The sequence below is a fragment of the Ixodes scapularis genome, unplaced genomic scaffold (assembly GCF_016920785.2).
Source record: "Ixodes scapularis isolate PalLabHiFi unplaced genomic scaffold, ASM1692078v2 PGA_scaffold2__306_contigs__length_199485367, whole genome shotgun sequence".
In the NCBI taxonomy this organism is placed as follows: Eukaryota; Metazoa; Arthropoda; class Arachnida; order Ixodida; family Ixodidae; genus Ixodes; species Ixodes scapularis.
Window position 1 is genome coordinate 172,604,620 of NW_024609857.1, and position 12,641 is coordinate 172,617,260.

Genomic DNA, 12,641 nt, shown 5'->3' on the forward strand with positions numbered 1-12,641 from the left:
CACCAATCAACCGCTTCCCTTTCAACACCTTCCCTCCCTCCTACGCGTGGCTATGGATATGAAGGGTGAGCACGTGGCTGGTTCAACGAGCACGCAGTTTCTACCGCACTGTCAGCTAGGCACATTCTACACTCGTTCACAAAGAAGCAAGTGTCTGCCGGGCCCTCTCTTTTTTCCTGTTTACAAAACGGTGGGGGGACCCTTTTGCAGCATCGCCGGCGACCAAGGCAAGCGACAAGTCTTTGGTCTTGGGACGGGAGGTCAGAAAGGCAAAAAGCCTTTGTGACCCACCTCCCTTTCATCATCTAGCCCCGCTCTCTGCGAGTGTGCATATGGAAGAAAGCATGAGCACGTTGCAAACGAGCATGTAGCTTCCACCGCACTGTCAGCTAAGTGTTGTATGGAGAGCCTCATCTGGACAACGTGGCGCAAGGATGGTCGAAGTTGCAAACTCAAGGTCATGAATCGGGCGGCGTCTATGTAGCAGCGTGTCAAAAAACCGCCAAGAGCAAGCACATTCTCGACTACTTCCTCTCTCCCGAACGTCGCTCAATCCATCGCTCGGCTGAAAACCTCGAAGCAGATTTCAAGCGTGCTCATTTATTTTGATCGAACACGTGTAATACCCCTGTCAGATGGGCACTTCAAATGACATTTACCCCAAATGACATTCAGTGTAAATGTCATTTAGGCAGTGTCACATGGGAACTTAAATGACATTCGACTTAAATGACATTCGAGCTCAACTGAGTTCGCCCAAACTCATTTACGGCTCGTAAATGCGTAGTCTCGTCAACAGCGGTCAGCGCAAGTTCCGCGAATTGAAATAAAACATTATAAATAATATAAATACAATTGAAAACAGTGCTTGTAGCAATTATTTTTAGAAAAAAATGCTTATAACCTGTATATCTCGCACACCTTTTGCGATATATTTGTTTAATATACTCGCGGTCTCAGCTGCCCAGTACCAGCCGTTGTCTGCTCGCTCGTCTGCTCGCTCGCTTACCTTGGTTGTTTAGCTTTCCAGTTCCTTTTGCCATTTATCTGTCTCATCTTCTATTTCTTTTGTTTATATTTCATCATTGTTTTATAGTCTTTTATTCTTGTGTTGTATATAAATAATATTTTTGTTGTACATATATATTTTATTGTTTTAAGTCGTTTTAACACGTGCGCGAAGTGACACCATGTCGAACGGAGCGGGACCTTCGGCCGCGAAGAAGAGGGAACCGCGCGTAGTGTGGACTTCCCAGGAGACCTGGACGTTGATCCGGCTCTGGGAGGGCAGAATAGAGGACCTTCGACACGCCAAGCCTAACGGAGGCGTTTACGAAGAGATTGCGGAGGAGCTGCTTCGTTGCGGCATCGTGAGGACCAAGGACCAGGTCCACACCAAGATAGAAAATTTGACCAACACGTACCGGTAAGATAATTATAAAGTTGCATGCACCCTGAGAGTAGTATGAGTCAGTACGAAAAATAAAAATTAAGATTACTTAAATCGTGGTTTAGATCATGATTTAAATCATGATTTAAATCATGATTTAAATATCCCAGTTAAAAAATCCCATTATACATGCATCAAGAGCTTTGCCATAAAGTTGCCATTTACTGCAATTCTATTTTTCAGAAAACATCTGAGGAAAGGGACCACCACGGGTTCCGGTGCCATGAAGTGGCCCTTCTTCTGGGACCTCAACCGACTGTTGGGGTCCCTACCGCTGAACGACACGACCCTCGTGGATGAAAGCCTGGCTTCTAACCATGCTACACCAGCAGTAGTGGAGGTGGGTTTCGTGGTTTCTCTCAGAAAAGTTTCCGCATTTTTTAATAACAAATCATTTCAATGTACAAGTGGCAGCCAGTGGCAAATGCATGAAATTATTTTGAAAATTGCCCACCGAGCAGAGTTCACCGAGCTAATCGAGGTGCTCCTCTGCTTTGGCTGCTTTTTCGACAAGCCGTTGCAAAGCGATGAAACTTTGCACGCGTGTGACGGTGCAGTGCGGTAAAGCTTGATGCAAGAGCTTCAGCTGAAGTGGAGCATTCTGGCTGCTTTAAAAATTCAAGGTTCTGCCAGACTATGGCTATACTGTAGAAAGGGTGCATACTATAGATAAGGCGCCTACCCTACCTTGGGCCCTTCCTGTTCCTCTGCTCTCGGACGTAACAATCATCCTTTCTGATGTTTTTGCGAATATCTTCAACAGCTTTGTGGGTGCCTGCTCTATATTTTATGCTACACTCCTTTCCATGCATAGTGTACAATGCTGTCAAAGGTACTGGCATGAGAGCTTGGCTATATCGAATATTCAGTTTGCACGAAAGCATGTCCAAATGAATCGCTAATAGAAGTCCCGTGCTTGTGCCAGTATCTTTGAGAGCGTTGAATGCTGTCTCTGAAACGGAGTATAGAGCTATAGCAATTTTGCACTCTTGATACATATAACTATGGTAGCAATACCTAGCATTATGATTCTCAACTACAAAGCATTCATACACAGGGTTGGAGCTCCGTTACTTTTGAGTACCCCTTGTATAATGGCTTTGGGTGGCACCTAACAGCTTGCTGCAGTCTCTTGTAGCTTAACAAAAAAACTACTTGAGTGGTACTCCTCTCAGTTGCTCTCCGACATGCAAGAGGGAGGCGTGGTCGAAGTAGACTACTTCGAGGAGCCCGTCGAGGAACCGGGAGAGGAGCTGCATGGCGAGGAAAGCCAAGTCACCAGCACCCCCTGCCACTACAAGTGTCAGCAGGCCGGGGCCCAGCAGCGTCAATGGCACGAGCAACGTGCCGCCGAGGCCACAGAAAAGGAAGAGGCCGCAAGCTCATACATCGCACACATTAAAACGGTGATTGATGAGCAGAGGCTGCTCAGGCAGAGTTTTGAGGCATCGAGGGCAAGAGAGTTTGCCCTACGCGAGCGGGAAATAGTCCTGCAAGAAACCGCCATCAAGGTGCAGCAAGAGCTCGCGACTGCATTGATGGCTTCATGAATAAAAATGCCACATAAACTGCAATGTAAGATGTCCCGGTGTGCATTTATGTTACATTCAAGAGTAGCTGCCTTGGTGGCTCCAGAACAGAACGTTTGCCAACGTATCCCCAGTTGGCGGGATCTAATCCTGTCCGTGGTGTCTGCAATCTGACGTAGGCTTATTGCGGAGAGGGTGCTGTGTAACCAAGATTTCGGTTGTACCTCAAGGTCCCTAGGTGACCCACACTAATCCCCAGTTTTTCCTTAAGTTGTACCAGATGCCATTGATTGGTTTGGCATGTGGAGCCCCCAAATAGAATTCTTGGTATTCAATAATTGATTATACATTGGACTTTTTGCCAACTATTTGGGAATATTCGATTTCATTCAAGCTGAAATTCTACTATGTGCACATTCACACTTTTTTTCCTTGCAACTCTCGTGGAAAGCAACAGTTGAAGGAATCCCCCAAACAGGTGCTGGTATTTCTTGTACCCCAGCAGTGACCCTTTCAGATGATCTTTTGTTTTATAAGCTTTGTTTCATTGCACATAGTAGCTATGAGAGGTGCTTGGACTTATATTTGGGCAGTCAATGCCTTAAAATTTCTTAAAGGGGCCCACCACAATTTTTTGACCGGTTTGAAGTTCGCGCTGAAACGGAGCTCCATGAAAGCAGCAACACCGAGGGAAAAAAATATTACAGAAATTCGCAATATTTTGCGAGTTATTAGCAAATTAAATATTGCAGAAAACTTTAAATAAGCAAAACATTGCGCTCCATGACGTAAAATGAAACAGTTTAGCGATTGGAGCAAAGCGGTTGGCCAATTGGACGTGAGTTCGGTTGATAGCCCGTCGGCCCCGTCGGCTCGTCGGCCATTAGGCCTAGCTGCAACCATCCTAGCTTTGGGATCGGGTTGCCATCATCGATGAATTTACCAGGCTTATTATCGGATTTTGAGTGCGGATCTGGGCGTCACGCCGTACGAGGACACTCCACGCAAGCGCCGCGACGCGTCTCTGCCTCAGTTCGCTTCGACAGCCGTGGAAGACTCGTCTCCCACAACTCCGCCACCGGAGCCACCTTGGTGAGTAGGAGGTACAAACTGGGGAGCGTTCCCGTCTCGCTGGCGTCTTGCGTGGGCAAGGTGCTAGAGCACGTGCTCATGAACAGGTGGCAACGATACCTGGAAGACGAGGGGCTCTTCCCGAACACCATGTATGGGTTCAGGGAGATGCTCTGCACGCAAGATGCGATGGCGTTAATCAAGAAAGAGGTGGTCGATGCGAAGAACAGGGGACGAGCACTGCTAGGCCTAGACCTGCAGAGCGCCTTTGACAAGGTGAAGCACTCGGCCATCCTCCAAAGGGTAACAGAGCTAGGCTTTGGCCGGCGAAGCTTTGACTACATCAGAGACTTCCTGACGGGCCGGACGGCAAAGCTACAAGTCGGAGAGCTAGACATCGAGGAGAGAGAGCTGGGCAGTGTGGGGACGCCACAGGGATCCATCATTTCTCCGCTCCTCTTCAACCTGGTCATGACGAAGATTGCAAGGCGACTCGAAACCCAATCGGTCCGCCACACGATCTACGCCGACAACATCACGCTGTGGTCCGTGAGGGACGAAGAACAACAAGCGCAAGACGAGCTGCAAGAAGCGGTGTTATCCATCGAGGAAGAACCGGAAGGCACGAGCCTGGCCTGCTCTCCGAGCAAATCAGAGCTACTCGTGATCAACCCGAAGAAAAAGACCTGGGACCAGCTAACCGTCCAAACAGGAACGGGACAGGTAATCCCCAGAGTCAAGAAGATCAGGATCCTGGGCCTGATAGTAGACGAGACCAGGAAGAACATGGAGACGGTACACAAGCTAGAACACAAGACAAATGCGGCAATACAGCTCGTCAAGCAGGTGGCGAATCGCAAGGGGGGCATGCGGGAGAATAGTCTCATGCGCATGGTCCAGTCCTTTGTGATCAGCCACTTGGCCTATATCGCAGCCTTCCACAACTGGAAGTACAACGAAAAGAAGAGACTGAACTGCATGATCAGGAAGGCCTACAAGAATGCACTGGGGCTCTACGCCAGCACGAACACCGAGAAGATGGAATCGCTGGGGGTTCACAACAGGCTGGAAGAGGTCATCGTGGCTCAGCAAACGGCTCAGGTCGCCAGGCTAGAAAAAACGAGAACGAGAAGGGAAACGCTAATCAACTGAAGATAGAGGCCCAAACAGGCCCAGAAGATCGACAGGTGGACTCGACGGCGATGGGGAGGCTGGATATCCGGCCAATACCGAGACACATGCATCCGGTACACACGAAGGCAGACGCAAGGCGAGGGCCCAGGCCCTCACCAGGGAACACGGGGAAGACAGCGGCACGGTCCACGTCGACGCAGCAAGACACGGCGACCACTTCGTGGCGGCAGTGGTGCGTGCGAAGGACGGCGGACTAGTGACAGCGGCAAGCATCAGAACTCAAGAAGTGCGCGTAGCGGAGGAGGTGGCCATCGCACTGGCGGCCTCCCTGCCAAGAGTTGAAGTGGTGCTCAGTGACTCTATGAGGGCGCTAAGAAACTTCATGGCAAGACGAATTAGTCAGGCCGCAGCGAGGACACTGGACAATAAGAGTTGCGGGAAAGTAACACTTAAATGGTACCCTGCTCACGAGGAGGGAAATGCGGTGGCGGACGCCACGGCTCACGCGTTGGGAGACCGAGCCGGCTGCCAGTCATCACATTACGAACCTCGTGAGTATGGAGAAATGCTTAGGACATTCAGGCTAGACAGGCAGCTACTACCAGCACCCCACCCCAACCTCACGAGGAAGGAGGCGGTGGTGTTTCGACAATTACAAACAAGATGCATGTTAACCCCAGTAATTGGGCAGGAGATCGAACTATAGGGGGCGCTCTGACCCGTTTGTTTTCCCCACGCTCGGTGTTTACTCAACACAAGGCCTGTGCACATGCCGACAGGCCTTATGGGCATAGGCATGTCATCTTCTACAATAGAGCGCGGGGCACAGTTTAATGTAAAAAATACTAACAATCGACGAAGCGACGTTAAGTGCCGGATCTATCCTCAGAGAATGCGAGCTTGACCCACTTCGGCTTTTGTGCTAAGCTGGGATCGTGCATGCTGCATTGTTCATGCAGGCCCTAGTGGAAACAAGAGAGCCCCTCCTCCCCCTCGCCGGAGAGCACGAACTCCAGCCGAACGCTGACGCCGCGTTCGGTTATGTCGGCCGAGCGCTGCGTCATTGTATTTGTTGTCCCCATCCGTGTAGTTGTTAAGTTAACCGCTTGGGGCGTCACGGTCTGTCCTCCTCCCCAATAGGGAAGCATATTCTCCCAGACCTATTCCAGGACGACGTGTGTAAGTTATGTAAAAGAGACAGGGCAACGCTTGCGCATATCGCGTGGGACTGCACCAAAAGAAGATGGGAAGCAAGCCAAGAGGCGGACTTTCCACCGGAACTCAAAGACACCACCGAAAGCAACAACTACGAGGTACAACTACAGGCCGTCCAGCAGATCGCGGCACTCCTAGAGAGGCAAAGTCCTCGGAGGGTGCTAGCGACGACGTGAGGCCGCGTCCGGTAGTCTAGGGCTACTGCTGCAGGCTCAATGAAAGTTTGCCCCCGCGAGTGCCGCTTGCGGCTAGCGCCCTTATCTGGTGTCACACAGGGAAACGTGCTCGCTGCACCGGTCGGCGCGCTGCTCCAGAAACCGTACTATAAGCGGTATTTCCCTTCGCGCGCCTGCATTTTAAGTGGTATGTAATTACATGGAGTTCTATGGGAGGCGAACCGTTGGTTTAAAAAAGCCGCGTTATACCCGGTCCTGCACTATAAGCAGTTACGTTGTAAGTGGTCTATACTGTACTTTGTTTTTGTGCTTTTTGTTTTGTGTTTTTTAGGCTGATTCTCTTCCTTTTTTTGTTCTCAACTGTGTGTGTATTACACTGTTGCGTTCAATAAAATTTAGTTGCGAGTCAGCGCTCTGTCTGTGTCCTCCTTCATCCAGTCTGTCATTTTTTGCGCTGTTTTAATCTTTTAAGGATTAGCATCCCTTTTATCCAAGATAGATGCAGTCCTCAACAGCGATGTGATGTGGTGTGCGAGTGGAGTGAGACAGCCGCAGCTGATTTCAGTGAAGTGGTCCCAGTACACCCTCAAACGAGTTTAGAGAACTGCCAACCTTCGACAACTTCTGGCGGCTGACAGAAGTGTTTAATGTCCTAATGCTATTGACTACTCCTAGCACACCCTTTAGTGCAACTACTGACCACATTGACACCTATGCATGTACAACGCACTCTTAATGGAGCCAGTGCTGACGCCAGTGCTGATTGGGTAATGATAACACCATCACCCCCCCGTCGTGAAAGACGTTTACCAGAAAGTTTCAAGGACTATATTGGGTCTATATTCTCGAACCCTATCACTTCACTAGGGCGGAAATGCGGGAGTCGGTTACTCCGAAAGCAAAAGCAAACCTCAGAAACCCCAAAGCGTGTAACGTTGTACCTAAGGACCTCCCTCCCACTCCATAAACCTGAGACAAGGAGGCAGTTGGCAGCGTAGCCCACAAAACCGGGGCCTATATTTATTGTTGGGCATAAACTTTCTACAATGATGCAACCGTGGTCAGCATGTGCTGACCATGGATTAAATATGTGGTCATGCACATATTCAGAAATGCTACCATAGTGTAAAGCAGCCAGGATGTAAGTGCAGCCAGCCGATGAGACGACACTGCCAGCAACTGTTTCACATTGCTCCCATCTGCTCCCAACAGATATTGTTACTGTTACTTCCTCAGCTTTTTTGGGGCATTTCGAATGCTTTGTAACATGTCGCTGCTATCTTCAGCCCCTTTGGTCCGTAGGTCGGCATGCAGTCTCGACAACCCGTCTCCGCAGACTTTGAAGGGAACAGACACGAACTGGAAAGCTTGTGAAGGCAGATCGTTGTGCACTTAGACTAGATTAAATTTTGCTTCGGTTCTTGCATCCCTTTGCAAGACTGATATTCTGTATTTCTTAGTTGTGTCAAGGATTTTGTTCCACTATCAGGAACATGCTGTATTTGATATGAGATATATCAACCATACTTTTGTGCTGTGTAGTTTTGTTCTAGAAATTTGTTCCTTTTGTGCAAGAAAATATTCACGGGAGAGTATTTTAAAATATTTTGTCTAGAATGATGCTTGCGGTGGTGACAGGATGCAGAAGTTTGAAAACATGACGTCACATACTCCATCTTTCACTTTCTGTCGCCACCGCTAGCATCATATTTGGTGGACATTCAGCTTTCGGCAATGCATAGTTTGTTTGCGTAGGCCCCAGTACACGATTTTATTTTCGCACTGCATTTTCTATCAATGCGGTTGCAATGTGGCAGTGATGTGCGCACAAGTGGCTTCAAAGTCGCAAAGTGGTCAAAGCAACATTAAACAGGAGTGCAGCAACCTTGAGCTATGTATGTTGTTTTAGTGTTACCCGGGGGGCAGGTACTAGCCATGCTGAGGCAACCATGAAAGGTAACATTACCACATTGATGCAACATTTTGCGCTGCTAGGCTGCATTCAATGCTATTATCGAAAGTACATATCTTCGCTTCTGCCCAGCTCTTTGAGGCAATGGCCCAGGAATCCAGGCTGTAGAAGGACACCGCAACATGGACAGTGCCGGAAGAGGGCGTCCAGACCCCCTACAGCTCTGCATCCGCCCGTATTTCATTTCTCAAGACGTGCACAGCCACAAGCATGCAGAGCAGCAGCACGACTGAAAAAGACTCGGATTATTGCGAGGTCATTTATTTTATTTGCAGGCAGACAGTCCCTCGAGAGTGATGCAATTGGTGCAAGTCACCTTTCAAGACATTTGGAGCAACAAAGAACTTCCCGGGTGAAAATTTTTAAATGGAACCAGTAGGCATTTTAATTGGTCTCAACTGATTCCAGCTGGTGCCAACTGGCAAGCAAGAAAAATAATTTATATAAATTTTAATTTTGTATCATAAAGTAAATTTTTTGTGTGAATAATTACAATTCTTTACTTTTCTTTGTTGTATATTTTACAGAAATGCTGAAACACAGATACATGCACCCAAATCAGCGGAAGGCAGTTTCGCTAGTTTGCTTTACTGCAATGCTTTTTAGCGTTAAAGGGGTACTCCGGCGATTTTTGAGCTACCTCAACTAACTATATTTTCTGACTCCCCGGCCTTTACCCTTTCCGGTATGCTATTTAGTACAGCAAAATTCATAATAGTTATGGCGAAATCGTCAAATGAAAATGATTAAAAAAAAAACATTCAAATATACCCGCACTTTTCAGTGCCGTGACGTCAGTGGAAGGCAAGCTTGCCAGTCGAGCGAGCAGTCTAAAAAGTAGACTATGCCAATCATTCGTTCCGTGCTGGAGCGCGGGGACTGGAGCGAGCTTCCAAAGCATTCATTTGACACCATGAAACTGCTTCGAAACAGTTGGGAACAAATTCTACAATCCAAAGAGTGAACCCCTGCACTTCCACTGACGTCACTTTTTCGTTGTTTCCAGTAGAGACTTTCAGTTTGAAAAACACTGTGAGGACCAAAATTGTAAATGCAATAACTTCGTCAAAAAAAATTATTTTGACCTAATATTTGGGATAATATTTTGGCGATGTTGTTTGGCGAGTTTAGTGAAATTTCAAGCAAATCGGGGACCATGAAGAAATCGCCGGAGTACCCCTTTAAATGCTAAGGGCAGGGGCAGGGGGTAGGACGAGATTCGGAGGTGAAGGGGCATGGGAGTGAGTGAGCTAAAACATGTATTTATTTTTGTCAAAGATTTGCCTGCCTTCGGCAAGTTATCTTGAGCAGATGAGAAATCGGTGCCAGATATTATGTAATTCACCAGTAGATCAAAAATGCCTCTCTCAGACATGTGATTGGCCTAAGCCATTTTGAAGCACCTTTCGGAGAAACCAAAACAGTGTTTTGGAACAGCAAAAGTGGCTTTTGGAGCAGCCAAGACAGTGTTTCGGAGCAGCTAAAGCGGTTTTCGGAATAAATAATCTTACAAAAATGAAAAAAAAAAAAATATTTGTTTTAAGTGCTGTACAAACAAAAGACACTTTGTGCTGTGTTGTGTTTTGATGCGACGTGTTGTGACGGAACTCGCCGTTTGTGTTGTTACTGCTGAGATATCTCACAAGTGTACAGTGTCGTAAGCGTTGCCGAGCAATTCTGAAAAAGCGCTTACCACCGTTTTACTGGTTCTTGACGTGCCAGATCTTCGTCAAAAGTAAGCAAACGTCAAAGAATAGATTGCAAGCGTCCTGAATGGTGTCTTTGTGGTGCAATCATGTTCGCCTGCACGTGAGGGCAACTTTGGCAGGCTTGCAGTTGCACGTGCTTTGCCGCTCGAGCGGAGACAACGGCTGTTTAATCGAAACCATGCCACTGTGCTGACTGATTTCCAAAATTGTATGCAAAATGTAACTGTCGACCATATACCAAAAAAACAACCCAGCGGCGCACGCTTGCCAGGCCAGCAAACAAGGTACAAGCTAAACACGAACAAAAAAAGAACACGAGCTCATTGATGCGAGACATCGCGAGCCAGGGTCAGAAGGTTCTTGGAGCACTTTGCGCAATGACTAAACTCAAGACAAACAAGCGCGTTGTACGGGTTCAGCGTGCAGACATTGCCTTGTTTGCTGTAGCTCACTTCTCTTCACCAACTTCCTTTCGCGGCAGATTTTTCACGTACCGGGGTTCCTCTCGAAAGAAAACCCACCGAGAGAAACCTAGGTAATCAATACTTCGGTGAAGTATGGCGTGCGGTGAGAGGTCACGGCGCCACTGATGGGACTTTTGAGCCGAACCCGAGAAACAGGTGCATGCCCTTCGGGCTTCGACAGGGAAGATTTGTCCGGTGGCCTTTTGTCTGTGTCAGGGAAGACGATGGGTGCTCGCAGCTGCGGAGGCGCCGAGAAGACGGGAGATGGGCTGCTGGCCGAAGGGACGAAAACAGCACGAGGGTGCGTCACCGAGGAAGAGAGAGTTTTTCTCTGTGAGCTTAGCGGTGTTTCGGCGAGGAGGAAGGCCCGCCGTTGGGGAAGAAGGGGGACGGGTCGGGGGAAAACAAGCGCCTTGGACGGGGCGCGCGGGAGTGGAAAGGAAGACAGAACCAAGAAAAGATCTCGTTGGCGGATTGGAAACGACTGGGGCTGACAAAAAAAAACAGAGAGATACCGCGCAGCGTCCCACCGATCGACACGAAGCTAACCGAGGCCGGCTTATGGATCCTGACCGAGCCGTGCCACCGATCGACCTGATCCTGACCGAGACGTACCTCTGAGACTCATCAGGCATCCAACCGGATCACCGAGACTGCGGCCCAAGAACCGTCCGGCCGCTTGACCACCATGTCGCTCAAGACGGAAAGAAGAGCCGAAGGCCCCGCGTCCCGTCAACAGCACCGGCATCAAGGGACGGTGAGCGAGCACACCCACCCTTCCCAGTCGCACCAATTAAAGTTTGTTTGCAAAATTCGGTATCGTGGCACTTCTTCCACTCTCTACCCAAAAAGGGACCCCAGGGAGGCTGAACCGCTACTCCCCGGTAGCGGTCATCACACTTCGACACAGCAGTCTTTGAGTTAAAGAGGGATTTTTTTTTAGTAACCTATGATTTAAACGCGAACAGGAATGTTGATGAACGTGCGGCGGTACTTAGTTTTATTTTAGAAAGCGCCATATCTGCACTGACGTGGGGACGGCAACACCTGATTTTGCGCGACCACGGTGACTGGGAGGCAGAACCAAATATAGTTTTCCCACGGCCATTGCTTTCAGAAGTCAGTGCTTCAGCTCACAAACAACTCCGGCCGCACAAAAACGTGGTTTCGTTTCACAGCATGATGGCATGACTGGTACCCGACACGCTAGCGTCGAAGCGTCTACACACACTCGCGTCTATCGTTGAAAATATTCTTTAAAAAAAAAAAAGACGCAAGACGAGACCCATGAGAGCACGAGACGGCGGGAAAACTATGCAAGACCGGATACTTTGACATTCTTCACATTCTTGAAAAAACCAAAGGAAAAAAACAGAGCGGGAGATTATAGAGGCTTTCTTTATTAAAAAGAAGAATGACAAGTGCATCGGCATGCCATCTGTTAGCTTACTAGATGAAGAAGTGACTTATCTAGGTGAGTGCCTCTAAAGCGTTTTATTTGCTGTTGGCACTGTTTGATGTATAAAGGGTAGATGAGTTGTGGATATAAGCATTGAACGGTCTTGCAATGAATCAGTTAGTGTAGCGCATTCAGCAGTCGCATTGGACAGCCTGGTTCAACGTGGTCCTTCTTGAATTTGGGATGTCAGGTGAGTTTGGCATTGTTATTTTTGTAAAGTGACACACGCTTGTTGTATATCTCAAGTTATAGTGTTGTTGACTGCGAAATATCCGAGAAAAGTTGTGCAACTTATAACTCGAGATCTCCACCCAATGCTCTGGCTAACCCTATGCAACTAGTTTATATGAGCCTTGCTACCTCACCTTTGACTGACTCGCATAGTTTTTTTAGTTTTTTTTAGTTTTAGGGAGCAAGTTCCTGACGTCTGAAGAGGCGGTAGAGCTCTTCTTCAGTCTCCCA

The 12,641-nt window shown here is 48.2% G+C and overlaps 1 pseudogene; it reads left to right on the forward strand.

Annotated features, from left to right (window-relative positions):
• The first annotated feature begins 1,465 nt into the window (after window positions 1-1,465).
• On the forward strand, window positions 1,466-3,000 carry LOC115309331 (annotated as a pseudogene).
• The last annotated feature ends 9,641 nt before the right edge of the window (window positions 3,001-12,641 follow it).